This window comes from Neofelis nebulosa, chromosome 1, assembly GCF_028018385.1.
Source record: "Neofelis nebulosa isolate mNeoNeb1 chromosome 1, mNeoNeb1.pri, whole genome shotgun sequence".
Classification (NCBI taxonomy): domain Eukaryota; kingdom Metazoa; phylum Chordata; class Mammalia; order Carnivora; family Felidae; genus Neofelis; species Neofelis nebulosa.
In genome coordinates, this window is record NC_080782.1 from 97,487,619 (window position 1) to 97,513,719 (window position 26,101).

General features: G+C 42.2%; 1 protein-coding gene across 3 annotated transcripts in view; it reads left to right on the top strand.

The window, feature by feature from the left end:
- LHFPL2 (LHFPL tetraspan subfamily member 2) overlaps positions 1-26,101 on the top strand; it is a 170,114-nt gene that overhangs the window by 77,219 nt on the left and 66,794 nt on the right. For all 3 annotated transcript variants that reach the window (XM_058728916.1, XM_058728915.1, XM_058728923.1), the window contains one exon: positions 5,892-5,949. The gene's annotated coding sequence lies outside the window, so the exon portion shown is untranslated. The remainder of the gene's footprint in view (positions 1-5,891; positions 5,950-26,101) is intronic.

Sequence of the window (26,101 nt, forward strand, 5' to 3'; positions counted from 1 at the left end):
CTTGGTGTCTTTCCACAGGCCACAAGTGCTCATTCCTAGACTTTAAGGGGATTATAATTGATGGCCAGCCTGGGAACAGTGTCTCTGCTTGCTGTATATATGCTCTCACCTGAGTGTGTCCATATTACCCTCTTTGGAAATGTTTTTAATATGTAGACTTTGTTTATTTCTACTTTAAATCTTGGCATGTTTTTCAGAAATCTTGGTCTGTTATTATCTCAAGTTTATGCCCAGATTTGGAATGCAGACTGCTAGGAAATGTCACACAGAGAAAGGGCTTGTCTGTACTTTTGGTCCATGCTACCTGAATGGCTGCCCGTTAGCCTTGGCATCCCCTCTGAGCCTGCTGCACTTCTGTGTGCCTGTTAATGACCTGTGTCTGTCCATCTTCAATGACTTATTCTCAAACAAGTGCTTGAGGTATTTGATGAGGCTTGCCCGTTGCCAGTGCTCGACAATATTCACAAGTGTTTCTGTCTTGCAAAATGATCACATAGCTATATTCAAGGTTAAAAAACAGAAGACCAAGAATATTAAGAGTAGTTGTCATTTGGAAGAGTATTTCTGAGAATCACTAACGGACTCTTTATACGTACTTGCCGTGGTCACCCTCTTCCACCACTTGTATTCCAAGGATATCATGGAGGTCGGTCTAGACCTTGGTATTTTTAAACACACCGCACTTGAGGACTCCCCCTGTGTGGTCAGGGTAACCACTGCCTTCCATGCCTGCTAACTCATCCTTTGTCTCTAGGACTTTCTCCTCCTGGATTTCCTGCTGTCATCTTTGTGATGATTTTCTCCATCTGGTCAAACCTGTATTTCTTTCTTCCCCCTATCCTGCCTTTTCTATCTGTAGGAAATAATCCATTTATTTATTTAGTAAACATTTACAGAATGTCTACTCTGTGCCATGCAGTGTGCTGAGTGCAGGAGATACGTAAAGAAGTAAGCTAGAGTAAGGTGTGGTCTCAAGGAGCTTCTGGTCCAGTAGATTTATCACTAAATGTTGGGGAAAGGCTAACAATTATGTGAATGAACACGGTGCCCAAACCTGATGTGTTAAAAGGCAGTATAATTGAGCCAGACTTGTTTCTGGCACACTGGTAGGTTCTTCTGTTGTTTTCAGATATTTAAAAACTTACCCTTTAACAGCCTCATGTTGATGTGATTTTTGAATCAAGTAGTTTCTCCTTCCTTAAGAGCGAAAGGAAGTTTCTGTGATTAACAACATTTGGCTCATAGACTGAGGTCTCTAGAAACTTGAACTTCAGTCATTCACTGCGCGGCTGAGTGGCAGGGCGGGCATTGTAGAGACTCAAGTTCCCAGCCTTTCACATGAGTTAACACAGTCCAGCCTTTGGCGACCTGCCACTCTCTCTGCTTGTAGACAGGTTTGTGAAATTTGACACTCTCATGTCTTTCCTTAAAAAATCTTGCAAGGTTCAGCAGTCTTCAGTGACTGACCCATTTCTGTTAAACTCCCGTTGTCAGACGTAAGTGTGAGGTTCTCCTGGACCTGTCTTTGAACAACATTTTATGCTTTGGATGCAGAAACAAGACCCTGCTCTTCGTGTCTGTTAGGCTGCCACCGACTCCCCTTAAAATGTGAACCATATACAAGCATATAGGGTATTAACAGAGCGTTGTGAAGTAGGATTTGGACAATTACTCCTTTAGTCGATACAAGTAAATCAGAGCTTAGAGAGTTGTCTACTAAAAACTCCAGAGTACTTCTTAGATGGAGATAGAGTAGTTTGTAAGAATAACAGGGCTCTTACCATATTTTGCTTTTAGCACATCTCCTTTGGTTTCATTTCCATGCTTCAAGTCTTTAGGGTCCCTTCCTTGCCCTCGTCCTTGATGACTAAGTATGATGGTTGAAAAGCACCATGTTGCAAGGACCTAGCATTTACTAATTGTGTGACTTAGCGTAAGTGGTTCAAATTCCTAGTCTGTAAAGTAGGAATAATAAATGACGTCTGCCCCACACCCTCACTCCAACTGCCTTCTACTCATTGTGTGGGTCACATGAGAAAATGAGTTGTCAAGTATCATTTAACTTCTCCAGTCCTCTGCCGTGGGAACTCCTGTTCTCGCCGAGGATGGGTGTAGGGAACTATTGCGTGGTTCATGGAATGATTCTTTCTATTATAGGACAGTAATCAAGACTTTCCCCTTCGTTGGCTTTTGTGATCATGAGCTGCTGCCTCTTAACCTACCCCAGAGGCGACCTGGTCCTCTGCGTGGTAGCTCTGTTTATTATGACACTCTTTCTTCAGTTGGGCTGAAATTTATCCCTATAACTTCCAATATAAATTACACTTGTTGGTTCTAGTTTTACAGAGTTACATGAAACAACTCAAATCAGCACATTTCAAGTCACAGAAATTTATAACTGAGAAAGGGGTCTTACAACTCTGCTTCCTGTTTTTGGCGGTTCAATTCATTTCAGTAAATAAGAGCTGGTGCCTATCACGTGGGTGCTGTGCTCAGGCCCTAAAGGCAGCTATTGTTTCTCCCCCTGGTCTCCCCCCTGATCTCCGGAAGTGGAACAGAAGGGCATGAAGGGCACGCAACCCAAATGGAGATGAATGGGAAGGAAAAACTTTTTAACTCCTTAACGCGCAAAAAGAACGATGGTTTTAATTTCATTTAGGATACTTGCTAAGTAAATAATGCCTGCCTTTCTTGGGTTATAAATAATTGCAATGGTCAAGGAGACTACTGATCTATAAAAATGAAGATGAATGAATGATAATAATAAAGACTTATATTTCTGCTTTTTATAAGCTCCTCTGTGTTTATTAACCAGCAAGCGAAAACATAATTGCACAAAGAGAAATGGAAACTGGCGAAATGACAGCATGATTACACCTCTGTATGCACTACACTAGATGTTCTTATAGTGGCCGTGGCCCTTGGGAGGACCTTGAAGTGTCTTCTCTGAGATTAAAGGCAGAACACGCTGTCTTCATTGAGTTACATGTTTTTGTTTTGTTAACGTTTATTTATTTTTGAGAGAGAGAAAGAGACAGAATATGAGTAGGGGAGGGTAGAGAGAGAGGGAGACACAGACTCTGAGTCAGGCTCCAGGCTCCAGGCTCCGAGCTGTCAGCACAGAGCCCGATGCATGGCTCGAACTTGCACACTGTGAGATCATGACCTGAGCCCAAGTCGGACGCTTAACCGACTGAGCCACCCAGTTGCCCTGAGTTACATGTTGATTAACAGAATTTAAAACAAAAACAAGCAAAAAAAAAAAAAAAAAAAAAAAAAAATAGCGCTGACGCTGGAGTTGGATGCCCCGGGTTCTCTTCTTGACCCTGTTGCTGACTGGAGGTGTGGTTTGGGGGGAAGTCAGCCTTTATTCCTCAGAGTTTCATTTCCCTCAAATTTAAAATGGGGCTAAATTTATTTTGCCCTGCCTGTATAATTCAGCTGTTAGGAGTAAGTGTGTTCCTTTGCACAGACTTGAATCTTCACTTCTTACAAGCCGTGTAACTTCCAGAGAGTTCTTTAAACTTCTCTGTGCCTGCTTCTTCGTCTTTAAAGTGGGATAATATTAGTACCTACTTCAGGGTTTTTGTGAGAAGTGAGTTAATTCCCACCCAGGATGTACAACAGTGCCTGAAAGTTCATGCCTCATACAGTAATTATTTTTTTTGTGAACTTTTGAGGGCTCTATGACTTAGTATATTGTTAGTCTACTGAAGTTTTAAAATAACATTTTTAGAAAATAAAAATAACATAATGCCCTATTGTCACATGTTATCTTGTCATTTTGGTGATTTTACAAGATAGGACTTTGTTGTCAGAAAAGGTTAATCGTGATACTGAAAACTTATTCTCAAATGCGTTTTTTCTTCAGAGCTTCAGACCAAATTTATTTATTCTAGGAAATGTGTTTTACTGGCAGTGTGAGTTTGGAAAGCTTTAGGTGGGAGTCAGGATATGACTCTGCCTTCTCTATTACTGTTAGAGGCTGGAGATCTGTCCTAACCGTCTAGAGTTTTCCTTGTGTTGTATCGAACAAAAGATTTTTTAAATGTTATCTTTGATTTTGAACTGTGCTGATTCAGCTTTGAGGGGTAATGAAATGTTGATCAAGAGCTCCATCACAACAGACCCATTTGTAATAATCTTAGAGGCTTATTTCACAGAAGCAGTTTTCAGATAAAAATACTGATCATGACTTCCTGTGACTTTCCCTGAAGGGGTGAAATTAAATTGTGGGAAATGCTTGGAATTTAGCTAGTAATTAACTTATAAAGAACCATTTAAAAAAATCATAACTCCCCTAAGCTATTATAACAAAGACCTTGTGAGTTTAGAATTCTTCTGTGTATTTATGTTTTATAAAGTGGAACCTAATGACCATTGTTCACTATCTTCGAATTTGTTATTGAACTAAAATGATGGATGTAGATGGAGGAGCCTTTGAGCCGCTTGCTGGCTTTTCAACCTCAGGTCCCATTTAGATTAATACTGATGCTGCTACTGTTAAACTAGTTATCTGGGTATAAATGTGGAAAATTTTAGCCTGATATTATACCCTCCATTATCAAAATTTGATGATGGGATATTTGAAAGTTTGATGATAGAAAATGAACACGAAGATTTTTCCTGCTTTTCTGTTTATCAATAGAATTGAGGCTCTCAAATATTTTGTTTCATCTGTCTTATCCTGTTTGTGTACTTACCATTTCTTGAACTCTAAACCCTTTATTTCTAAATGTTTACTGCTATACAGTGTTACATTACAGTCCCTAAATAGCATGATTAGGCTAACCATTTTGAAGTGAAGAAATTATTTTTAAGCATACAAAAAGCACAAGTTCATTTTATCTGCTAGTTGGTTTCTTTTCCAGAGTGTTTGTGTTACGGAATGTCAGGTTTCTGTCTGGGGAGGTAGTGAGTAGATTAGCAGGTGTTAGGGTAGAAGATGTTTTCAAGGGGCTGCACGGTAGGATGAAAGGATTGCAATTTGGAAACCCTGGGTGTATGTGATGCTGGCGAAGTTTCTGTGTTTCTTTCATTGTTAGTTTTTTCATCTGTCAATGGAAATACTGCCTGTCTGGACAGGTTATAATCTGATGTCACATTGTGCTGATCTTACATATCAACATATGATACATAATGTCAGCATGATGTAACTGATCATGTAAAATGACCAAATGATAACTGATATTTTACATTAGAAATTTGTTTCATTGATATTTAATATTTCAAAGCCTTGCTGAATAGATATTTTTGGATTCTTTGTGAATATATTAATAGGCTTATAATTTTCTAGGGTTACCACAAGACTTTGAGAACACCAAAAGGAATACTTGATTTCTAAATAAATTAATCACTGAAGACATTCTTATTTCTTGACTCCTTTATTTACTGTGTTAGAGTTGTAATGACCATTTTTCCCTTTCTCCAGTTTTGGACATCCTTGTGAGTTTGCCTTTTAAAAAAAGTTAACAGAGTAACTGAAAAGGATATAGAATACTTCCAGGGTAGTTTCCTCATTCACAATTTTATATTTCATTCCTTAATTTGTTTCAGAATTATTTGAACCTTTTATGGCTGTTCATAAAGTGCCCTCAAGGATGCAGTACCTTCAAATTGATGTCCTTGTGAGGGGAAAAGAAAGGATGCAGTAATGTCCATATTCATGGGCTGTACCTTCCCCACTGTTCTCATTTGTTCTGGTTTGGACCTTGTGTTAGTACATCAGTGTTTCCAAGGATGGGTGACTGTGTTCTAATGCAGGTTGAACTGTCTCCTGCCTGGGGGCCAGTATTTAAAACATCACATATTTTAATGAGACATAAAATTGTATGCTAAATCTTCTTCACGTTTAAAAAAAAATCTAAGTTTTTTTCACTTTGTTTCTCCAGGTGGCATTTTTCTGAAGTTGATCATTGAGACTTACCAGCATTCCTACAGATACAATAGGTAAGTGGTTGAAATCAGATACCCTTATTATGATGATTCCTTGGATATACTTTCCAGCTGGATAGCAAATTACTTCTTGAAACAGGTTCAGTGTGTCAAACTTGTGGACTTGAATGGTAAACACTAGTTTTTGTTTGTTTTATGTTTTTGTTGTTGTTAGAGATACCTCTTGGATGAATAGACACAAATGTTATAAAAGACCCTGTAAAGTTTCAAAATAGTATTAAATTTAATGCTATAATTTCCATGTTTCCTTTCTGACACTTTTGTTCTGTCACTATTCATAAACAAATTTCAAAATTCTTTATGATGGGCTCAGGTGACTTTCAGTTGTCTTTCCTTTTGAGTTTTCTGTGGGCCACGTTACCAGTTGTTACCATTTCTCTGTGAAACGGGACGTAGAGATGACCAATTCAAATTACCCAATTTTTTTTACTTGATGACAGCTCTGGTAGGGGAACCGCCTAAATAAAAGTTGAAAACAGTTGACTAATAGGTGACTTGTGCTTAAGTCTATGGATTCTGGTTTATAAAAGTTACTTTTAGAAAATATTAGTAATAGTTACCAGGGGTTAAGTAATCTCCTACAGTATGCATTCAGGAAAATCAATTACATAATTATCTTAAAAGACTTTGATCCACCTCTGCTTCTTAAAGGGAGACGGTATTCAACCTGGTCCTCTAAGGACCTTGTTATGAACTTGAGGTTGTGGCTCATGCCAAGGGAGCCAGGATGTGGTTTGGATGTGGGACCCATTGACACCCCATCTGGGAGGGTCTGCCATATGCAGGGAGTCCATAGAATACATTCACAGACACCATCTCATTTGTGGAAAGGTGATTTTTTTTTTTAGGTTACAGATTCTGGGGAAGGAAAAATCGCTCTTATATCATGAATTGAACTGTTGATTTCTCAAATGTTATTGAATTATTCTAACAGTTACTACTGCTTGGGTTAGATTAGGAAGCTTGGGTTGTCTTTTTTTTTTTTTTTTTTAATGGGAACTGTAAACACTTGTGAATTATGAAATTATTTGAGCAAAGTTCTCATGGGAAAGCTAGGGCTGACCCAAGATGGGTGGGTGTCCTGTGAAGGTTAATCATTGGCACCTTACCAAACTGATAATCTTTAAATATCTGTCCCATATTTATTTACTGGGAATAGGTGAAACTGATTTTCTATTAATAAAGACTTTTAATAAAAATATATATCTTTTCCTCTGTGTTGAAAATAAGGGATTTATTACATGTGATTTTCTGAACATGTGATTTTCAGAAGCCTGTTTAAAATTTGATTAATAATAACACTCTACCATGTATTGTTCAGGTCCAGACTTTTAGATGCTGTCAGCCAGGTGATATTGGGGTTGGTAGTGAGGCCTGTTTTCACTCACACAGTTCTTTGAGGGGAAATGTTCTCAACAGAGACGGGTCTGTGCCAGTGAGGAGTGTGTTTATTTCCCCTCCCAGGCACTGTCTGTTTGAGTGGAAACAGGTCCAATTGTCATTTTGTCCATTATATGAGGAGAGTCACATGTGAACCCCTGAGTTAAGTGGCTCCATATTTCCCATGTATTCCAGTGGTGATTTAGTCCCCCATCGTGGGTTGTCGCCCTAGATCACTGCCAGGATGGCCTGTTTAATCCAGCTCTGGGGAAAAAACCAATTCCATTCTGCCAGTGCCTTCAGAAGCTAAGTCATGTTCACCCTTGAAATCCCCCTTTCTGAAGATTTAGCCAGATAAAACTCACCTTCTGTGTCTCTTTTTTTTTTTAATTGTGAATTCATCCCATACAAATACAATAAAACTTTATGAAGTCAGACATAACAGTAGCCTTCCTGAAGTAACAGCATGTGAATTACAGGGCAATGTGACTACTCACATTATATCCACTTGGTGAAAGGTTTCTCTTGAGCAAAGAGTCATTGTGGTCTGGGGAGAGCCTCATCATCAGGCGGTCCTAGGCTGAGGCTCCATCTTTGCTGGACGCAAACCCAGGTTGGGACCCCAAATGTGGTGCCAGTTGGCTGTGTGACCTAAGGCGTGTTCCTTTACCCGATGGATCTCCCGTCTCTTTATGTGTGGATATCCCTTCCTCCCAGAGTGGTTTGGAAGATTCAGAGAGGCAAAGAGAGGCTGTGTGTGGTATAAGAGCAGGCAACAAGTATCCCCCACCTGGCTTCCTGACATCAGGAACCTTGGAAGGAACTCCGGACACGGGATGGAGGAACTGCTCTGCCGTGTACCTCCTTGCCTCACTGGTAGAGACGCAAGTTATACTTCCTCTGTTCTGCCCTGCCTACTCTGTGAGAATTGTGAGAAATCTTTGAAAAGTGTGAATTTAGGGTGTTGGTTGGTATTAGAAGGTTTCTAGCGGGCAGGCTTTAAAAAAAATCTAGTCAGGCTTTCTGGGCTTGATTCCCAGCTCTACACCTTATAATTAGGTGTATGACCTTGAACAAGTCATTAACACCCTCTCTGGCTCTCACCTGTCTCACAGGATTGCTGCAAGATTAAATGATGTACTCTGTGTAGAGTGAGGCATATGGAACTAGCACCTAGTGAATCTCAATAAATGTGCTCATAAATTCGCCAGGACACAAGAAGGGAGGCGGACAATCTGACTCGAAAACATTTGCATGGTTTCCACATCTCGTGAGTTTGAACTTTGACTTAAGGAGCTGCCTTTTATATCATCTTATGTTATTTAGACCAGGGAGGATCATCTTTTTCCTGAATAAACTGAGAGTGATCTTATCCTGCAGTGTGGGACTCCCTCATCAGAAGTGTGCTAGTCTTCTTCAGTTTTCTGTTCACGAGTGAATGCATCTTTCCCCATCTGGGGGAGTTCTTGATGGAATTGACCGAAGAGCAAAGTGAAAGCTCTAGGTTTGCACTGCCTGTTATGGTAGCCATTCTCTTGAGCACTTGAATTATGGCTAGTGCGACTGAGGCATGGAATTTTTTATTTTATTTCATCTTAGTTCATTGAAAATTTAGAACTGATGGTTAATTAAGTTGTTGGAAAACTTTTAAGTATGTTTGGGATAATTCGGGCATGCAGATTTATTTTTTCATCTGTACATTTTACATAGTTTAATCAGATCAAGTATTTCTGCTGAAAACTTAGTACCTGAATTGAGATGTGCTTTAAGTGCAAAATACACAGCAGATTTTGAAGTGTTAGTGTTAAGGAAAAAGGATGTAAAATATTTTTAATATTTTTTGCATTGATTATGTGTTGAAATGATAATGTTTTGGATATGTAGAATTAAATACATTATTGAAATCAATTTCTTCTTTTTAAATGTTTCTACTAAAATTAAAAAAAAATATTTAATGTTTATTTATTTTTGAGAGATAGCATGAGTGGGGGAGTGGCAGAGAAAGAGGGATACAGAGAATTCAAAGCAGGCTCTGTGCTGTCAGCCCACAGCCCAGCATGGGGCTTGAACTCATGAACCCTGAGATCATGATCTGAGCTCAAGTCAGATGCTCAACCAACTGAGCCACCCAGGTGCTCCTTTACTAAAATTTTTAAATGCTATACATGGATCACATAATACTACCATTGGACAACAATACTCTAGAAGATCCTTGAAAGAACAGGGTAATTTTTTTTTTTTAAGTTTATTTATTTTGAGAGAGAGAGAGAGAGAGAGAGAGAGAAAGAGTGAGTGAGTGCGGGGTAGGGACAGAGAGAGAGGGAGAGAGAATCCTAAATAGGCCCTGCTCTATCAACACAGAGCCATACGCTGAGCTGAATCTCATGAACTGCGAGATCATGACCTGAGCAGAAATCAAGAGTCGGATACTTAACAGACTGAGCCACCCAGGTGCCCCAAGAACAGGGTAATATCTTTTTTAAAAAAAAATTTTTTTTTCAACGTTTTTTTATTTATTTTTGGGACAGAGAGAGACAGAGCATGAACGGGGGAGGGGCAGAGAGAGAGGGAGACACAGAATCGGAAACAGGCTCCAGGCTCCGAGCCATCAGCCCAGAGCCTGACGCGGGGCTCGAACTCACGGACTGCGAGATCGTGACCTGGCTGAAGTCGGACGCTTAACCGACTGCGCCACCCAGGCGCCCCAAGAACAGGGTAATTTCTAATTTATCAAATAAAATAGTTTTTTTCCAGTAGGTTGTGAGGAGTATGAAAGTGTTTTTTTTTTTTTTTTTTAATTCTTTTAAAGTTCACAGTCTGCAGTTAAGAGGGATATTTTTAAATATTCAAAGTTGGAAAAAAAAAAGAAAAGAAAAGGCACATCTCTGATGTGTTGCCTGAACCTTATGTTATACAGCCCAAGGCTCAATTCTGATGTCTTTGCTGTAGACCCTTCCCCTCGCTTTCTTAGGAAATGTGCCAAGGGAGGTACTCACCACTGTTCCACCAGGATAGGAACGAACCCAGACACTGCTTTTCAGCTGAAAGTTCTGCTTCTTTGATGATTGTTAACTTTGACATTTGATGCAGGTACCATGTTCCCAGGGTCACATTTTGATATGCCCAAGAGAGATCAGTTTAGGAACCGTCATCCACGAGAAAAATGACTTTTAACCACCTACGTGAATGAGCATTCTCTTCTTACTGTGGCACCAGAAATACAGAGATACATTTTCAAGGGAGTGATTGCTGGCTACATGCTTAGTTGTCACCAGTGTCTGTATGAAACATGAGAAGGTAATGTAAGCAGGGTTATCAGTGTGTTTCCTTCTCATTCATGCCCTGGGTGACACTTAAGTGTATTCTAAGAGGTGGGGGAAGAGTGTTAGAATCATGATGGCTGGCTCACAAGGTGATGGTGGTGAGGTTTCCTGAGCTCTCTCTGATTCTGCTCCTGTGTAGTTGGTGTCAACAAACACCAGCCACTTTCTGTGTCTAAATCTTGCATTGTGTGTACTTGATCTGTGATAGCACATTCCTTTGTGTGATAAACATGGCAAATACATTGCCATCCTCATACTTTTCCAGGCTGAGTGAATGAATGAGAAGGTTTACTTTCCGATGCTGTTCCACCCAGGAATTAAGCAGGATTGATATTTCTGTATTAAATAGAAGCCATTATACATTTTATAATGAACCTCTAGCCACCAAAGAGTGGCTTTTCCTTGCATAGAATTTAACTGTTATGACACTGAGACTTTTAAGTTTCAGTGGTAGAGTATAGAATTCATTTCCACCGGTAGTTTGGAAGCACTTTACAGGAGAGGATGAAATAGCTTTCTTCCTTTACTGACGATAAATTAGACTAAATAAATGGTGTCTGGAAAGGAAAATGATAAAGTAGAAATAAGATTGTGATTTTCTTTTTTTTTTTTTTAATTTTTTTTTTTAACGTTTATTTATTTTTAAGACACAGAGAGAGACAGAGCATGAACCGGGGAGGGGCAGAGAGAGAGGGAGACACAGAATCGGAAGCAGGCTCCAGGCTCTGAGCCATCAGCCCAGAGCCCGATGTGGGGCTCGAACTCACGGACCGCAAGATCGTGACCTGAGCTGAAGTCGGACGCTTAACCGACTGAGCCACCCAGACGCCCCAAGATTGTGATTTTCAAGATTTCAAAAAAAGCAAATCAAAATAATTAGATATATTGAAGACTGAAAATGAAAGCAGTTCTTTTTCTCCTTTTGTTACGTGAATGTTGACGGCTTGCCTTTTTTCTGATACGTTTTGGCTAGACCTGTGCCTGTTTGACAAGAGAGTCCTGAGGATTCTTCTCAGCAAGGACAGAGTGAAAAGTTGCTTTCCTTGGTAGACTGTGAACTTTTGAGGGCTGGTGTGAGTATTTTATTATATCTTCAGTGCCCAGTACATTGTCTAATGCATAGTAGGTGCTTGGTGAATATCGGTTGATGGATGGGAGGTAAATGTCTGTGGTTAGACCATAGAGCTAGGTCTGTAACATTCTCTGAAGAAATCTCTACTTCAAGCACATTATGGGCTGCCCAGCCTAATGTCTGTTATAGGTTATGTGCTCGATAAATGTCGGGCAAATGGAGGAGTGAATGTGGGCTGACGTATAACTTCCAATTTATAAGGGGTTGTGGCAGTTTGACCCATTTATGATTTGGGAAGCCACAAAGGTACTTTTAAGCAGGGAAGTGAGGTTAGACATTAGGAAGGCACCAGCTTAGCAGATTGGACAGAGGCTGGGAAACCAGGTAGGAAGGGGTCACTGGCAAGAAACAATGAGGGTGGAAAGCGAGGCTTCAGAGGGTCAGGTGGGAGAGGCTGCAGCTAAACTGAATGGAGCGCAGTCCCAGGGGGTGGGTATCTATCTGGTTATCTTTGGATAGGAGCTGGGGTGGCTCTCTGGATAGGAGAGTTATCATAAATAAGCTTTAAGTCCAAGGAATAGATAGGAAGAGTATTCTGGTGTACTGGCCTCACTTCTTCTGAAAAGTAGAAAAAGTCACCTGTTGAGGGGGATTAGGTGAAGCGGGGGGTTAATGCTTCCCTGTGTGGAAAGGAACTCTTCTCGGTGCTGATGTGGCAAAAGTGTCCATCTTCTTGTGAATTCTGGTCATCTGTCTGGTGGATTATTCCATGGAGAATTCAGTTTCTCCATCTGATGGGATAAGTCCACAAGGATGTTCTGGATCTCACATCAACAAACAGGTAGTTTTGTTGTGATCAAATGCTAAAGTCTGTGAAAGAGGCTCTAAAAATCTCCTCCATCAAGTAGATTTGGTTCCAACTGGTAGTCCTCTTATCATTCCAGCTACATAAAGAAATGCCATGATCCTTAAGTAGAAAGCTTTTTCACCTTAATGATCCATTTTGTAAATTTCTCCTTGAAAGGAAAGGGTTGAACTCACCTCATCTGAATGAATATATACTGCGATGGTCTAGAGGTGTCTCCTTCACTGTTACTGCAAAATATATGTGTGCTTTTACATGAAGCTTGTTAACGTAGGTAAGTCATAGCTGTATATATTTTTATCATTTCCCATGTCAAACCACAGCAACCCCTGCTGACCACTAAAGAAGGCAGTAGTAGCTATGAAGTTCTGAGATCCTGCCCCCATAAACACCCTCTCTGCTCTTTGAAATTTCATCATGATTTCCTAACAGAAACTGGCTTCTTTTGAATTAAATATTGATTTAATCTACATTCCCTTTTGGATTAATTCAAAAGCCAAAATAAAGTTTTTGTAATCATTTCCTTTCCTTGTGCTCTCATGCCTACAGGAAGTGCCAGTCATACATCGATACTGTCTTTTAAGACACCAGCCTCCTCTGAACCACAGGCTAGCCACTCATCACATATCTAGAGTTAGGGTGCCAGGCAACCTGTAAAGATGGGATTGACCCCTAGTCTCTGTGCCTTCTGTTACCGGCCCAGAACAGCCTGTGAAAAACTCTTAAGAGCTAATTGGCAAGCTCAGATGAACTTAGAAGTGTAACTGATTCTGATCCAAATTAATATGTATATGCGGCCAAGTTGTGTTAGGAAATGAGCTCTTCCTGTCATTAACTCACAGCTTAGGTCATCTCTTTCATGTAATGAAGGCAAATATGAGAATTCACTTTAGAAATCTAGTGTGACTAATCTGAAAGAGCTGGTTCCACTCTGGTTGCCTCATCACCACAGTTCTCTCTTCCTGCTTCATTCCCACATTGCATCCCTGTTTCAGTTGAAGTTCAATCCATTTTTCTCCTATTCATGGACTAGCTGTGGACTGGCAAGACACAGCCGGCCTAGCATGGTGGTCAGCTGCTTTCATGGACTTCCCATCATTGTTTATTGTCAGAGTACCCATCTTCTTGACCATTTACACCCTGCACCAGGTACATTCTGGTAACCGTCAGGCATTTTGGTATAAGGGTAGTTGTAGAGAAGGTCACTTGGGCAGACCTCCAGGAATTGTATTTTTGTTTAGCTGCTGTGATATTATATGTTTTATGCTTGCATATTTATATTATCTGCATATCTCAAAGCAAAGGTAGTTCTTCAGCTGCCCAAAGGTCACACCTCAGTCTTCCCTAGTGCCTTGTATACTTTTGAAGCCAAGCAGCATCCCTTACGTGCTAACTATTATTGCCGGACTAGAATTGCCGAAAGATATGTATCTGTGTTTTCTCCCAATTATCAAAATAATCCAGGTTCATACAGGAAAGTGTACACATGCAGGAGAAAAAAATCAGTCTCCTTGGAAGTCACCACTTCCAATCTACTGGCCAGGCTCCTAAGAGTGTCTCTTTTTGTACATTTTTTTTTTTGAAGTTTATTTATTTATTTTGAGAGAGGGGTGGAGGGAGGGGCAGAGAGAGAATCCTAAGCAGGCTCTGCGTTGTCAGCACAGAGCCCACTGTGGGGCTTGAACTGTGAGATCATGATCAAGGATGCTTAACTGACTGAGCCACCCAGGCGCATCGCTTTTTGTATGTTCTTTTCTTTACATAGTTGAGTGCTTACTCTGTATACAACTTTTCAGTCGGTTACTTTTTTGTTTAATATAATGTTATATTCATTTCCTTGTATTATTAGAAGTTTCTTGTTAAAAGAAAGCATTTCACTGGTTGAATATTGTATCTGTGGTATATATTTAAATCATTGTAACCTTTTATTTTTAATATTTAGGTTTTCTGGTTTTTTAAAATCCTTGAATATAAACCTTGAATGTCCTTTTATAGACATTTGTTCAGTTTTAAAAATATGTTCCAGAAAGTTGGGCTGTCAGTGGCAGTAAAAGACAGTGCTTGTTTTAAGCCCACTGTAAGGATCCCTAAGGACCCAAATTGTTGCCAGTTTAGAAAGTAAGAATGGCACCTCATTTTAATTTTTACCGTTTTTATTACTAATGAAGTTGGATGTTTTTCATGAACACAGTACCTGCTTGTATTTTCTTTTTTGTGATTATGTCCTTCTTTTCAGGTGAAATTGTCATTTGTGACTTGTGATGTTTATGATGTTGACCCATTTTCCTAGAAAGGTTTATTGAGATGCATAACTTTGCACATACTGTCTTCTCAGTTATGGTTAATTGCATACAAAATTGTCCTGTATTTGAGGTAAAATCAGGTGTGGAATTGTTGAAGAGAACATACCTGGAGGTTCTCGTGTGAGTACTTGGTTGTGACTGTTAGCATCTGGAAAGTCAGCTCTAGCCAGTGAGCACCAGTGCCTTGTGGGCACTCCAGTCATCACCCTGCCTCCTACCCTGGAACTTCTCCTTCCCCTCTGCCTGTCCAGGGTACATGTGGTGTAGCTCATGTTGACAGAATAATAACAATAAACACAAAATGCTGGCTTATAATAGAGTATTCACCGACCCATGAAGTGATTTGTACCTGCTTTCCTCCAGCATTTCTTCTCAGACCGCTTGGCTGACTTCCTTTACCTCTTCCTTATCATTGTTTCCAGGAAGTCCTCTCCCCACTTCTTTCCTTCTTCTCCTTGCATTCTCCAAATTACGTAGCCCACCCCATGACTTCAGCTGCCACTCATGGGCCAGACCTCCCCAGACCAAATAACTGCTCCAGGCTGCAGGCCCGTATAGCCACCTACTCACGGTAGATCTGCCCTTGGTGTCCCACTGGCATTTATAATATGTCATGCCCCAAAATGACCCTATTCCTTCTCTCTGACTGGCTCTGTGGCCTGAATTCTCGCTCCTACTAAAGACCTCCAGCCATCCACCAAACCAGACACCTGGGCAGCATCTTGAGATCCCTCTTTCCCTCATTGCCCACATCCCATGGGTTCTATGAAGACCTGTCTGTTCTATCTCCTTCATAATGCTTCATCTGCACCCCTCTTTTTCCTGCCCCTGGTCCAGGCTGGACTCCTAGAAGCAGTGAATGTGTGGTTTTCCAATTAGATATGGTCTTAAAAGGTAAATGTATATTTTAAATATTATTTTATATATTATTTAAAATAAAAATAAATCAGGCTTCTCTACAATAAAGTTGGTATTTTGCAAGGCATGGTATTTTAATGGAATATTTGTGAATTTTTAATGTAAAGTGAATCCTTATCCATGAATTTACCTTTTGTAGAAACTTGAATTCTGTACCTACTTATTTGTTTTAAAGCAAAGTATGCCTCACATAATGTGTAATACATATTAGTCAAATGAGAGCCCCTGGACATTACTTTCCAGCCAAAAGGCTTTTGATTTGAGGGCTTGACATTTTTTTTTGGTTATTAAGTATTTCCATATTGCAATATGTATTGTTTTTTTGTAATATTGGAATTATCCTGTATTAGCTAGCTTTTCAACTTCACCTCCCAGGGAACTCAGGCAAGAAATACAAATATTTTCATAAGATTCTTTGGAGGAGTAAAATTAATATTTTTGAGAATGAAATATGGTGAATTGTCTCCTAAGGATTGAAAGACTTTATTAAGATAGCAAAATATCCTTCCCCAGGGGTGTGTTTTTTCAGGGCTTATTGGAAATATGGTGTCGGGAAGAATAAAAGGAAATTTAATGCCATGGAAGTTGGAAACAGCCACTGAAATCCAATCCGTTTTTAGAACACATATAACACACTAATTCCCAGAGATTTAAGATCGCTCTCGTCGCTTCCTGAGGCTGTCAGGCTCATTATGACTATGACACGGAAAGGTTCTTCAGCATAAATATGCCATGACAGTGTTTTATTTACTGTGAATATTTACTATACTTGAAGGTGGGGTGTCCCTGTGGTCTGCCTTCCTTTATTGGTATCAGGTTGCTTCAGTGTTGGTATTTTTTTTTTAGATTGACTTCCCCCAGACCAGATTCTGTGACAGGATTCAAGGTTGTTAGGGAGGTAATCCTGGAAAGCATCATTAAGGGAATAGGTATGTGAACTAGGGAGGAGACGAAGGGCAATAAAGGGATGACCTTGAACAAGATACTGCTGTGGGCACCTGGGGCTGAATCCCTGGTGAATTCTAGGAGGCATTCTTCAGAAACAGACCATCGGAGGGGCCAGCCAGCTGGGACTGGCCATCTCCACCTCACATCCATCACTGACTGCTCTTGAGGCCAGCAGTTAAAGCCTGCTCTGTGCTTGGGTGGTTATCATGGGTGCTTGCTGTAAGCACGTGTGGGAACAGGGAGCTGAGGGATAAACACGGGGCATTGATGGTGCCTACTGAGTATACTGCTTTAGTATTTAAAAAATTTTTTTTTCAATTTTTTTTACATTATTTTTGAGAGACAGAGTGAGACAAAGTGAGAGTGGGGGAGAGGCAGAGAGAGAGGGAGACACAGGATCGAAGCAGACTCCAGGCTCTGAGCTGTCAGCCCAGAGCCTGACACGGGGCTCAAACCCACAGACCGTGAGATCATGACCTGACCCGAAGTCGGATGCTGAACTGACTGAGCCACCCAGGCGCCCCTGCTTTAGTATTTTTAACATTGATAGATAAGTTCACTTGAGGGGGACATCTCAGGTGGTCAGAAACAAAGCACATACAGAGACTGCTAGTAGAGTGTAAATTACATCAGTTTCTGGTAGATGTTGAAGTGAATTTAAAATAATGAGAATTTGATACCATTGAAACTGAAACGGGGAAGAGATTGTAGGATCAGTCTTGGAGAGGTGTCTAGGTGTTGATCCTAAAATGACATATCGTGCCTCAGTAACATACACGGAACAGCCATTACAGTAACAAATGGAACAACTGGATTGTACAGGCCTGAAGTTTACTCATTGCTAATCAGCCTATAGAATTATAACCAGGCTCACAAGGAAATTACGATTTTTTTTCCATGCACTCAGATCTGGAAGAAAACAAAATTCTGACGGAAATCTGTAGCCAGCCAAGTCTGAACAGAGCCATCTACATTACTTTGGGAAATTCCTGGGGAAGGAAAGAAGGTGGCGTCCAAGCCGTTAGTGCACCTTAAAAAGAGCCCTTCTCTATTATTTTTTTATTCCTCTCTGTTAACAGCAGTCTTGAGGACGCATCTTAAAATGGAAAATACAGTCTAATATCCTGCTGGCTGTTCTTGAGTGTCATTTAGAGGATGAGTGCATAAGATCTTGAAGCCACCAGATACCTAGTCATTCGGACCTATTGTGTGATGGTGAAGCAGTGAAGAGTAGGAGAGTGTCCCTGTCCTTCAAGAGTTCCCAATCCAGCCATGAGAAGACAAGCAGAGAAGTCACTGCTTCAGTGATGAACTGATTATATTGGGGACAGAGGAAGGAACAACTAATTCTGCCATTCGGAGAGGGCATCCCAGAGCTGTGACATTTGACTTGGGCCTTATAGATGACTGGGTTTCACTAAGGGATGAAGGCAGAGAATGGCATCCAAATGGGGATGAGTGTGGACAGAGGCAAGGGGGCTGGGAATATGGTGTGTGGTCAGGGAGCAGGGAGTGGTTGCTGGGGCTGTGTGCAGTACATGACGGAGTGACAAATCAGTGAGCCTGGAAATACAGGCAGAAGAAGTCAGCTGGTCAAAGTCCCAAGGGCCTTGCCACTGCCTTTACGGTCTCTCCCACACTGTCAGAAGGCAGATGGCATTTACAGCCAAATCATTTCTGTCCATTTCATTTTTTCCCAGCCAACATCCTGCTATCATAGAAATAACTTAGGGTGATGAATGGAGCTTTTACAACCTGTGTGGGGTTCAAAGTTCCACAGATGAAGCCTTTTTGGTAGTGCAACCAATATTTTGTGTTCAGTGGCTGATCAGTGATCCTGTATGGCCTGTGAGTGCCTTGTCGAAGGGGAAATCAACAATCTTCATGCAGGTAATCATTATTATACAAGTATGTATACTACTTAGCCTCTTTTTGCCATGTATTTTCTATCATCCCAACAAGCCGAAGTGTTCTACATTTCTGGAAATATCTAGCTGTACATAATAGAATATAGAATTCTTTGTGCTTATTTTTTCCTAATTTCCTCCCTTCTCTGCCCTAGTTGTGTCCTAGAAATAGTGTGGTGGTGCTTTTGGCCATGCTTCAGGAGTGCATCTGCTCTTAGAATGAGAGGGAAACCAGTTGGGTTGAGAAAGGGAGGCCAGTTGTAAGCTGGCCGCGGGTTTTCTCCCATATTACAATAAGCAGCTGAATACCTTGAGTTGTTATTTTTGTCTTTTGGTTCTAATGGAGTAGCTAGCTACCTTGGTAGAGGGAAAGACCACTCGATATGGTGTCTAGGTCCTGGGACTGTTTCTCAGGGTGAATTGGGAACAGGAGCTAAAACTGACTCCCACACACATCTCTAGGATCCCGGAGGAAGTTGGTCCATTACTGTCTCACCGGATCTTTGGGCTGACCTCTTGCTGCTTAAATTCAAAATTGCATGTAGTTCATCCACTCTCAAAAAGCCCCCACAGTGGCTGTCCTGTAGAGAACTCCCTCAGCCAGTCACCTTGTTTATTTCTTAGGCTGACCAGTGTGCTCACGATTCTTTCTCCCGTAGGAATTTCTGCTTCCTCTTTCATCACTCATGGGGTGTTTTTTTTCCCATGGAATTCCCCTGTTTCTCTGTAGATCCACTTTTATCCCATCCTTTGAAATGGCATTCAGGCTTCCAGGAGATGTTTTCCCCGATGATTTCACAGCAGAAGATAAAGACTTAAAAGTTTTCAATGCCAAAGAGAGAAAGATGGAGATGTCTTGAATCCAGTGTAGTAAACTGACTCCTGACAGCTGTGTATCTTTGGGTGAATCACTGTCCTTTAGTGAATGAATGTAAGAATAATCAGTTCTAAGAAACTGTTCCAGTAGCCAGATGCATAGATTATTCTCTCTACTCCTTGTGAGTCCCTCTCCCCAATACAAGAGAAAACACAAAGGCAAATAGGATATTTTTTAGTTTTATGTGTAGTATCCAGCATTGCAGTGTGCCTTCACTGTGCACTGTACTCTACTCCACGTGCAGGGACTGTGCGGGGGGTCTGGTCCTTGAATTTGAGAAGACTGCTCTTGTCGTTCCTTTGAGTGCATGCGTCTCAGCAGCTCTAAACCGCGATTTGACTTGGCCCGGCCCATGTGAGTCTTCGCTCACTGTTAGAACCATTATGGTCTCATGACCAGAGCACTGGATCATTTTTTTCCATATTATCACTGTTGAAAGCTGCCAGTGGAGAACGTCTTGAGGATGAATGAGCTTTTTCTTTCTAGTTGAACAGAAACTTATACAGGAGGGTACAAATTTATGAGAGGATACGGGTTGGTGACCAATGGGCAGATAAGAGATAGAGTTGTTCATTAGTGGTTAATCAGCTTCTGTGGAAGAATAGCCTTTGGCCTCCCGCTCTGCTATTGGTTATGCTGTTTTCACTGAGTTTTTGAACTTGTGAAATTTAGTCATAGTGAATGTTCATGTCCATTCTGTAGGAAACAAGACTAATACCAATGCTCAAAAAGTGAAGAAAAAGCCTCCACACCTTTGTGCATACAACTTTTAGGAAGGTTTTCTACGGCTAATCAAGATGATTTTGAGTGGAAGTTTCCTCACCTCTAATTACCTAACAGATAACTGTGATGACTTTTAGTTTTATAACCCCAACTCAGTACTCACGGTACTGTGTACCACTTCCATATTAGAAGATGTGACATTTCTGGCTTGTTTCACCGGTCATCAAGAGCAAAGCATGCGAAACAAGAACTATTCCCAAAATTCAGAATTCATGGTCAAGCTTTCCAAAATTGCATTACAGGAAAGTAATCTTCTTTGGCTTCTTTAAACTTACTTGTTTAAGGGCACCTGGGTGGCTCAGTCGGTTAAGTGTCTGACTCTTGGTTTTGGCTCAGGTCACGATCTCACAGTTTGTGGGTTTGAGCCCCGTGTTGGGCTCTGCTCTGGCAGTGCGGAGTCTGCTTGGGATTCTCTCTCTCTCCCTGCCCGTCCCCCACTTGGGCTGTCTCTGTCTCCCTCAAAATAAATAAAAACTTAAAAAAAAAAACTTCATTATGAAACAGGATTTATTTTTATTGTGTCACTTTTCAGAGACATTAACCTGCTAATGTGCATAGCAGCCTTTCAAAGGTGGGATATAGGATTTGGCGTTTGTCCCGAGACCCCTTTGGTGTAAGAGCGCCTGTGACCATTGCTCAGAACTCACGTCACTCTGACACACTGGGGGAGATGTGGACATGTGGTAGATGTGAAACCGTCACAGATCCTTTTTTGCTCTTCTCATCCAGAACTGCAGCCCTATTTCCCTACTCCTTGAGCCTGGACGGGCCTTCTGGCTCGCTTGGCGTGATCGATGCAGCACAAGTATTATGTGAGTTCCAGAGCTTAGACCTCGAGAGGTCTGGCAGCTTCTGCTTTTGCCCTTTTGGGACTCTGCCTTGGGACTTCCATGTAAGGAAGCTAGTCCATCCACATGAGGATGAGAGAGAGGCATGTGGAGGAGACCTGCCCCCATCCGGCAGGCAGTATTAACCACCAGATGTATGAATGAAGCCTTAGTGGGTGTCCCAGCCTAGCTGACCCAGCTGAGAGCAGTGAGCCTGGACAAAACCAACAGAGGGAGCTGCCTAGCCGACACGTGGAATTGTGGGACATAAGAAATCACTGTTTTAAGCCACTGAATTTAGAGAAGCTTTGTTACACAGCAGTCGTTAACAGAGATACTGTGACGTGAGCAGTAGCACCCAAGTAAAAACTGAAACAAGACAAAAAATGTGGGTGTTTATCTAATCAGATTCTCTCTGTGAGGCTTTCCTAGCTGCAAATGAAATTTACGGACAGGGATTTTCTAGAAACCTGAGTCGAGTGAATAGTTAACAAGAAAAAAATGTGTTTGGCACATGATTAATGGCACCAGAAAATGGCCTCCAGGCCCGGCGTGAGTGACCCAGTGCGGGTGGTGCTAACACTGCCTCTGGAAGAATGTTAGAGGAACTGATGGAGGACTTACAGCCTTCTCCCCTGCTGTCAGTGACATGTTCCCGAGGCCTGTCTGACAGCTATCTCTGAGGTGACCAGGGTCACTTAGGGCTCATTCTTTCAGCCTCATGATTCGATTCAAGCAGACACAGCTTCGGATGCGGCCCATCTGTTCCACTCGCCGGCCAGCTGCGGGGATGTGAGACCTTGCCAGCGTTCCAGCCATACGGCAGGTTTAATTACTACCGGCTCCTAGGAGCAAATCTGATTAGCAGATGTCAGAAGGCCCCACTGAGATGTGGAAATGTGAGAGGCCCCGGGAGGTGTCCCTCACTGAGGCCTGATTGCTGAGTGCCCCCGGGCCTGGTAGCTCTAGTCCTCTAGGACCATTCACCATTTTTTTAGTGCCCTGGGGCCAGGTGGGGCGATTTACATGGTAGCCAGGACTGGAGGCTCGTTACTGCAGCTGGGAGGCCTCAGGCAGAGCCACCTCAGTAGCTAGGCTCGGGCCTTAACGTGCTCACATGGGAGGATTGTGACAGTCATGCTATAGCCTTGTTGGCCACAGCGAGTTGGGAAGAAGCAGAAGGTTCTGGGAATCATGGGAGCTGGAGCTGGAAAAGACCCACTTGGTCATGAAGCCTCTTCCTCCGTCATGGCCTGATCATTCCCCCCCACCGGGATACTCTGGAGTGGTTTGTAAAATATGTTTCCGAATGACTCAGGCTGGGAGTCTTCCAGCCGCCCCCTTGGGAGATGGAGTGGCTTTTTCTGTGGAGGAAATATTTCCCTCACTATTGGTTGGGATCTTTTGTTGGTTGGCTCCAGCCCCATCACTCCTGGCCAGTCTCCCTCAGACCACCCTGAGCAAGTTTCCCTCTACCTCTTGCCTTCCCACAGTTAAATCTGTCTTGCTTCCGCTGAGCTGCAGTTAAACTGAGGAGGAGGGGCCTGCTTCCTGGTCTTGGTGCTTTCTGAAGTGATGACTTTCTCCAGCTGCTTCAGCATTCTGAGTCCCCTACGCTGAATTTCTCCCTGATATTTTCGTCCCTGTAACATTTCGTGTTGTGGTACTTCATAAGTACTCTACAGGTATGTATTTTACCATGAGAGTGGCATGTTTACTGAAGATTCTTCAAACATTCTTTTGAGTCCTTGCTAGACTGGATTGACCTTGGTTTGTATGTCATGGGCTAAAGGGTGCAAAAAACTGTAAGTGGAACACGGCTCCTCCAGAACCCAGTAATAACGATACCAGACATGGTGCATACTGGCTGGCACGGCCATGTGCACACTGGAGTCCTAAGGCAGTTCTTCTGGGGAGTTGCTGTAACTCAGTGTACAGTCAGTAAAACAAAGACAAGAAGAATCTGTGTATCTGCACAGGCCACGGCCATGTTTGGAACGTTTAGTTAAGTAAGAGGTCGTGGTTTTGTGGGTCTCCGAGTTTGTTGTTCCTGACGGAGCTAGGAGATGAAAGGCAGGAGCTCACCCATGAGATTCAAGTTCAGGCCACGTGGCCTGTGATCCAAATCAGAAGAGTGGTTTAGATCCGTGTTTTTCTGAGCGTCTTCCACAGAGTGCTACAGTATATGTAGGGGCATTCTAAGGGCTCCCTGGAGGTGATGGTGGTCATGGCAGCAAGGTGGCCCTTGTCAACCCCTGATTTTATCAGCAGCATGACTCTGCTTTTATCTGTTTCATATACACAACTGGGGTTGTGTGTCAGATTCTGTTTGATAGTGTTCCATGCTCAGAAAGAAAGTTTGCAAACCACAGGTTCAGAGGACTGACTTCTAGTAAAAACAAACAGAGAGACAAGCCTCTTTAGCCAAGCAAATAACGATTACATTTCTGGGATCCACATAGATCAATCCACAGACGTTTGGAAACAGCAAAGGCAAAGAACTAAACAAATAGATATTTCTGGGTAACTACTGTGTCATCAGGGAACCCTTCATCGGTATAAACAGAACATGCGGACTGTGACCTCTAAGTGGCAAGGTGAACAAGAGGCTAGTTCTGGTCATAAGTGCAGGTGACTGCACATTGTGTTGTTCTTAAGTAAGCACAGGTGAGTCCTGGAGTTGAGGTAAGAATCACGTGATAAAAGCAACCGTTTATTGAGAGCTTTCCATTTGCTGGACACCGTGCCTCAAGATGCGTCATCCGTGCTAGGAAATGTAGGTCCTGGTATCCCCATTTCACACATGGGAAAGCTGAGGCTCAGAGATGAATTTGCCCAACGTGACACAGCTGATAAAGTGGTGGAACTGGGGATGGGTTCCTCAGGGTAGAGTTCATCTCCTTAAATATTCTACTATATTGTCTTCCTCTTTGTGTGTGTGTATGTGTATGCATGTAGGGATATTTTTCCCCCTCCTAATGGGTTTGGTGAATGGAGTGCCTCAGGATACCTAGTGTGAGAAAATGTCTTTCTTATCACAATTACATCTGTGGGGCGTTCTATTCAAAGTTTACTCCATAGAGAGTGGAAATTTAGTTCTACATGCAAATAATCCTCTTTGATAGAAAAAAGAATGTAGAGAAAAGGAGCTAATAGTGTGCACTAATACTAAGCAGACATGTGCAGCTCCATAAGTATGTTTGTGCCTGGATTTAATGGCTCACAGACAGTCATGCAAAGTTTTATTGGTGCAGTAGAAATCAGACCTGACAAAGCCCATTACTAAGGCAGAGGGGAATAACATTTCACCGGTTTTCAGTTTTTAAATACTGGGTGCTTTTCTCAGATTTCTTAGTTTCTCCAGTTCATCCTTTTAGCAAAAGCTGGGTAAGGAGGTGTCTCTTTTTTTGGGGGGGGGGTCTGCTCTTGGCTTAATTCAAGGCCTTCCACACGTGCATGACCTTACTCCTTGCGGTGGCCAATAACCAGATTGTTCGAGCAAGTGTGCTAGATTCTGCTGAAACTTCTCTCTGGTCAGTTGACTCTGTTGGAGCAAAGTAGGTCCCCTAAAGAGTGAATTTAACGGGCATTTAGTTTTGTTTTTATAGGTGCATTTGGAAAAGCTGGAACTGTTTGAGAAACTATTTCACAGCACATCCAGGTGGCTCGAATGATCTGCCTCCATGCAGCACACCAATTTTAAGCAAGACGGAAACTTGTAGTGCATTTCTCTCCTGGAGCAAGCGAGGCCCTCAGGGAGAAACATGAACTTATGTGGGTGCTTAGGAAGTATTGAGCAATAACTCTTTAAAGCCACGAGGGCCCTGTTTGCCTAGCAGAAATTTATGAACAGTGCCCTGGTGGCTTACAAAAGTTCATTTTCTTTCCCAAGTGCCTGGCTCACTTCCTGAAAGTAATGTTTGCATTGAGGGGTTTGACCGTACTAGATCCTTACAGAGACATTCCCGAGAAGCCCCACCCTAGATTCTGTAGCCCGTGACAGTGACTTTGCTGAAGTAGGGCCTTAGAAGTAGCCTCCTGATGGGGAATGTTGGTGAAAGGGGACATGGAGGAAGAGTTGCTAACCTGCAGAGTTCTAGAACTGATCTCATGGAACAGATATCTGAGGTCTTGCAGCTCATGTCGGAGCGGGGTGTGCAGAGGCGTTGGACCCGACTGGCTGTGAAAGTGTGTGATCTGCCTCGCAGTGACAGGCAGCTTGTCAGGGGTTTCCAAAACATCTGTTTCAAAGAGGGCGGCTGAGATTCCTACAGGGGAGTGTTTCCATTCATTGTCCATGAGAAACAAGAGTGAGTAGGCGTGAGTGAGACACAGATCAAGAGGAAATGAGTCTGCTCTCCACTTGGGATTACAATACAGATGAATTCCATATTTTGGTCAGGGAATGTTTTCTTTTAGAAAAAGGAAGGCAAGAGAGACAAGTTCAGATTCTGACCCAGTTACTGAAAAGCAGATGAAGAGGCCGTTAGTTGTACGCTTGCTGGAACAGTCACTTCAGTGGTTGTGTCTTCGTTTTCATGTTCTGGTGTGTGTGTGTGTGTGTGTGTGTGTGTGTGTGTGTGTGTGTGTGTACACATGCCAGAAAATGGTCTAGGACTTAATGGCACACTTTTCTGCCGTGGGCTTTCCCACCACTGTGGCCCGATCTCACCAGAACAAGCTGCTTTAAAACTGCTGTCGTCGGGGTGCCTGGGTGGCTCAGTCGGTTAAGCATCCGACTTCAGCTCAGGTCACGATCTCTCAGTCCATGAGTTCGAGCCCCGCGTCGGGCTCTGGGCTGACAGCTCAGAGCCTGGAACCTGCTTCCGATTCTGTGTCTCCCTCTCTCTCTGCCCCTCCCCCGTTCATGCTGTATCTCTCTCTGTCTCAAAAATAAATAAAAACGTTAAAAAAAAAAATTTAAAAACCTGCTGTCATCATCG